Consider the following 6,161-nt stretch of genomic DNA (forward strand, 5'->3'; position numbering starts at 1 on the left):
GATTTTGTACAGTTGTTTTCCTATGCCTTTTGAATATGAAAAGAAATAGAAAACATTTACAATACTTGGTAGTAGCCCTAATGGTAAGGTAAATGTCTCCTATCTTGGAGGTGCAAGGTTCAAATCTTGCTTGCACCCCTCTATCTATATGCACTCAAATGCCACTAGGCCCTAGGATAATTTTCATATTTATAATCGTTTGTGTAATGGCCGTGGAATTACACTATTTCACAATTTCTCCCATTGGACACGCAACATCACAACGTCCACCCCTACCAAACCACACATCCTCCAGCATGTGCCAAGAAGAAAAGAGTGATGTCGTGGACTCAAAGGTGGTTGGCCTTTGATTTCTTTCTTTCTTACGCCTCGCCTGTGATGGCCTTTGTCCTCCATTTTGAGCACACATGCAGTCCTTCCACCCAAACCATTGTCGCCACCCGATCAACCATATCATTTGCTCGCCCTTCGCATTGACATGACCACTTGATGTAGCCCTTTTTGCTCCACCTGAGCATAACCCTTCATGCATCGTACATTTGCCGCCTTCATCCTGACCATCTCCTTGGTCATCAAACTTCCTCCGATCGTCCTTTCTCGTCTCATGCTTGCGTTTTCTCATGCTCAGCAGCCTCAACTGGGTGTCGCGGCTCCTTTGCTTCAATCTCCGGCTTCATCGGCTCAACTTTTGTTTGGATTTGTCTTGACCAATCAGCTTCAGGCTTGGTTGGTCTTCTTCCGGATTCACATTCAGGTTTGGGCTTGGTAGGTGTTACGGGCATGACCATATAATATCCCGTGGTGAGAATTTACCGTAGTATTCTATACACGTGGATAAGTGTGAGGGTTAAACGAGAGTGTAAAGAAGGAGAGGATTACTTTTAATCCTCGGGATTGAGACAACCCATTAGGCGAAGTGTGAACTTGCCTGGGGGCCTTGGGTATCGCTACAAATAAGAGGCCTAGCTACCCTCATTTCATCATCTTGTTGACTACGTTGAGACTCTGTCTTGTGGTGGGTCAACTCTTGTAGTGAGCGCGCCAGCACCAGGTACGACTCGACGCCATGACGGTGGTATGGGATGTCGATCGAGGCTCGAGTCCGTCTCGATCCCTTCGCTCGGGGGTGGTCGGGTGGATCGGCACCCTTCTTTCTCTCTCTCCTTTCTATCTATCTATCTATATTCTATCCTTATCTAATGCTTACATTAGTTCATGTCTCTAATAGTTGGTATCTGAGCCTATGTTCTAATGTTTCTATTGTTGGTTTTGTCTTCTTGATGGATGGCGATCTTGTTCCAAACAGCAATCAACAAAGGAACTTCGGTAATCTTTCTTGTTTTTTTATCATCTTTCTTCTCCCAATTTAATCATGTGTATGGTTAATCTGTAAATTTTTTTTATAGATTCAATGATGTTGTAGTGGTAATTAATTGGTTATATAAAACATTTACATATGTGCACGAGGTCAATACCTCATTTGACATATAAATAATATGTGATTAGTGTCGCATGCGTACGAGGTTAATACCTCAATTGCGTATTACGTTCATGTACATATGTTATGTATGCGTATGAGGTCAATACCTCGATTTCGTTGTAAATGATATGCGTTTGGTCTCATATGCATAAGAGGTCAATACCTCAATTGCGTATTATGATGAACCCTTATTTTTGGATGTTTCGTTTGCGTAGAGGTATATATCTCGATTATATCATTTGTGGCTATTTGATGTAACGATTTGTTTAATATACGCATATGTGGTCACGTGTATATGTATTTGATCGTATATATGTGATAATATACATATGTGTATATAAGTTATTACGTGATTTTAATATCGAATGTTTTCCTTTTCGGGGAAAGGATCTTGGTGGTTGTCCTCACATTTTTGTGAGAATGGTGTTGTCACCATCCCTTTTTTCAACAATTTTTTATTGTTGACATTCCCGTTGGTGACTTCGATTTTATTACGTAAAGAAATGCCTATAGCCACAATGATGTCAAGAACGAAGGGCTTGACCCACACCATGTGAGGTCGCTCCCATGACACACATATCCAACATCCCTCCCTCGTTACATGGATACGATGCCACCATGAGGTCATTCTTACGAAAGGTATTCGTAATGACGTAACCATGTGATGGGCCACGTGGGCCTACTACGAAAAGAGGGCTCATTTGGCTTGACCATTAGGTTGCACTTTGGCGTATGCCATCGTAATTACGAGACTTGAGGTTAGGTAACGTACCAACATATTTTGTAGTAAACGAGGGGGAAATAAGGACTCTTGACATATATGTTTCTTTTAAAAAAACATATATGGGCAAATGCCTCACATATCTCTTATACGCATGAAGCATTAAACATTCAAGAAGAGCATATCTCCTACTTCTTTGCCAGAAACATAATTTATTGTTAACATTCTTTTGGTATATAAACTACTCATGACGCGAACATAGATGGTTGAGCCTCGGGGAGCCGCCATGAAAGACATTAATTTGTCACCCCCATGGTTTTTAAAACACCTTTGTGTTACCATAGTAACCTAATCTTGAACCTCATCTCATGTGTAGAGGGGTATTGACGTGAGATCATGATATCGATTAATGTTTGTCCATGATATATTTACATCACGACATGATGTTATGACTATTTGTCTGACCTTATCCTATTTCTTTGCCGGAAATAATCATTTAATGGCTCCAAATAACGACCCGATATCATCCGCTCAAGCGAAAGGAACTCAAGGAAATCCTCTTGGACAAATGTCCATTGAGATGTATTTTTCGCAAATAACCCAATACCTTAGTTTCACCGCTCAACAGATGACCGAACTTCGGCAATCTCAAAGTGCTCTCGAGGCACGTGTCATTAGTTTACAACATGAGACTAATAGACCTGATGAACGACAGGGTGAACCATCATTTGTCGTTAAGCAATTTACGGGAGAGAAAATGGAAAGAACCGAAGAATCAATCTGCACGTGGCTAGGCTGATGGGAGTCTCATTTTGAGCTCTATCCCACGCAAGATAGTACGAAGATTGCATATGTCGGCCGAGAACTAGGGGGTAAGGCCGCTGCCTGGTGGCGTGGGCTCCGTACTTTGGGGAAATTGCTCGATACTTGGAAAAATTTTGTCACGGTTTTTAAGGGCCAATTTCTACAACCTCCCTCTCGAACCGAGGAAGCTCAAGCTTTAATGAACCTCTCTAGTAGGAAGTTTTCCTTGTTAGAAGACTATGTCCACCACGCTAGAACCCAAATCCAAAAATCGGGTCTAGAAGGGGACAATTGGTTAATAGCTTGTTTTGTGAATGGCATCCCCAATTCGGACTATCACTGGATAATGCACGATAGGGATCCAAAATCCTTCGACGAGGCCGTTGAACGCACTTCGAAGAAGGACCACAACAAACCCAACGAAGCGTTGGGGACTAAGCAATTGCAATTCACTGGGAAACGCAAGACACCCAACGAATTCATGGATCGCGATTGTAAGCGACAACATCCTTTTTGCGTATTTTGCAAAAAGAAGGGTCATACAAAAGAGCAATGTCGAAAGCTCCAACAGAAAGAGCATGATAGCAAAGCTAAAGCTGCAGACCATAAAGGTTAGATTCCTAATGTCCTTCAGGTCTATACACATCATTTAAGTAATTGTCAATGTTCTTTCCCTCACTATGTATTGGGTCCCAATGATTTACTACGTGCAAACGGGTATATCAATGGATCTCCCGTACAATTTTTGTTTGATTCAGGAAGCTCACACAACTTTGTGAATGATCGTTTGGTTCAGATATGGGGAATCCAACCCACCGTAAGTGATCACACCTATACGGTGCACTTGGCTGATGGAAGAGTACAATACATCAACGGGGAGATTCATTCATTAGGAATTTCTATTGATACTTATATAGAGGAAGTAGACTTCCATGTAATGAATCTTTGTACCACTGATGTAATACTGGGTTATGCCTGGTTCTATAATAAAAACTCTTCTTTATCTATTGATTGGGTTCATCATTCAATTACATTTGTATTTAATGACTGTACTCATTTTATTCAATGTGTAAAAAAACAATCCCTCTCGATTGTTTCCACTCCATCAATATCCAAGTTGTCTTGTTCTAATCTATTTTATTGTGTACTTGATCCAGACATTCATGTTTACACTATTGATAATGTCTCGGTTCAATTAACATATTTTGAACAATAACAACTTAATGAAATCTTAAATGATTTTCGTGATGTTTTTCCGAGTGAACTACCAGATGTGTTATCTCCTAAATGTAATATAGACCATTGTATAGATATTGTACCTGGCGTTGCACCAATAAGTATACCTCCTTATTGCTTAGGTCGATCTGAAGAGGATGAGGTATCTAAGCAAGTCAAGGACTATTTACGAATGGGTTATATACGTTATAGTAAATCTCCATGGGTTGCACTAGTTCTCTTGGTTAAAAAGAAAGAGGGCACATGGCGTATGTGTATTAATTACCGACGCTTGAATAAAGTGACGATCAAGAATTCGTATCCATTGCCTAGGGTTGACGATCTAATTGACCGTCTCCAGGGAGCTCGGTATTTTACGAAACTTGATCTCCGTACTGGCTACCATCAAATTCGTATAAGTGAGGATGATGTTCCTAAAATGGCATTTCGTATGCGCTATGGCCATTATGAGTTTTTGGTTATGCATTTTGGTTTGACCAATGCTCCGGCTACATTTCAACAAGAAATGAATGACATTTTCCGAGAACAACTTGGAAAATTTGTCGTTATTTTCTTGGATGATATTTTAGTTTATAGCCGTACATTACAAGAACATGCTAAACATGTCCGCTTTGTTTTACAAACATTGCGTGACAAACTGTTTTATGCGAAGATCTTAAAATGTGAGTTCTTCAAGAAATCAATTACTTATCTTGGACATCTCATAACCGAATGAGGAGTTGAAGTTGATCCTTCTCGTATCGAGAAAATCAAGCTTTGGCCCACTCTTCGGAATATTCGAGAAGTTCGATCATTCCTTGGTTTTGTCGGGTTTTTGCGGAAATATCTTCGTAATTACTCCCAATTGACAATGCCGTTTAGTGATCTTCTAAAAGATCAAACGCGTTGTCGTAGTGTGAATCACACACTATGTGAAATATGTAAAATACTATATTCGATTTAAAGTACAAATAATAAATAAAATAAAATATTAAAAAAAAGATTTATTACGTGCATAAGACAAGATTCAAACCTTGTACCTCGACATAGACAAACCCCAACCTTATCATTGTACTAACTTATCCTTAGTGTTTTAAGTATAGATTTAATACCTATAAGACCTTTATTTACGCCTACCTTTATTAAAAAAGTAAGTCATGCATTTTTAGAGTGCGTGAATACTTTATTTATAAGAAAAATGTAAACCAATAAAATATTACTCGTGCACATCTAGCGAGCATGAGCACTATATTTAGGAAATAAAAGCATGGTGTAAAAAGCAACTCATGCACATTTAATGTGCATGAACACTTTAGAAAAAACATAGAGTCTATCTATAGAAAAAGCATGGATTGTTAAGACTCTTTGATCACTTTATAAGGATGAGGAGCACAATGTAATAGGGGTGTGAAATATTTGGAAATTGGATATATTTCTAAAAGACACCAATTAATATATTCGTGAGATTCACGAAATAAACTATACTCGTGGGATTCATGAGATTTCTATATTCTTCTCTTTCAATCGAAATTCATATTCTGATTAATAAAATTCATTATACTTATGGGATTCACAAGTTTTCTATATCTCTTTCTAATAATCTATCCATAACTATAACCTTGTCTCAAATTCTTCCTCGTCCTAGTCCAAAACCCCAGCGGTTCCCACCCGACTCATGCAACGATCCGGAGCCGAAAGGCACGACACAAGTGGTGAACCCAACGTGAAGACGGGTGGCATGGAGAGGGAGAATCAACAAGAGGCGATGAACACGATGATGATGATGTTCGAGTGGATGCTACAAGAACAACGAGCGATGTCAGAGATCACGGTGGCATTAAAGAGGCTTGTACAACGAAACAGACAATTCAACGGAAACGATGTGTCACGCTATCTACGTGACTACAAGGCGGAGATGATGCGATGTAGGATACCGGAAGG

The sequence above is a fragment of the Azolla caroliniana genome, unplaced genomic scaffold (genome assembly GCF_043228905.1).
Source record: "Azolla caroliniana isolate FFs.n. ecotype wild unplaced genomic scaffold, voAzoCaro1.0.p SCAF_12, whole genome shotgun sequence".
NCBI lineage: Eukaryota > Viridiplantae > Streptophyta > Polypodiopsida > Salviniales > Salviniaceae > Azolla > Azolla caroliniana.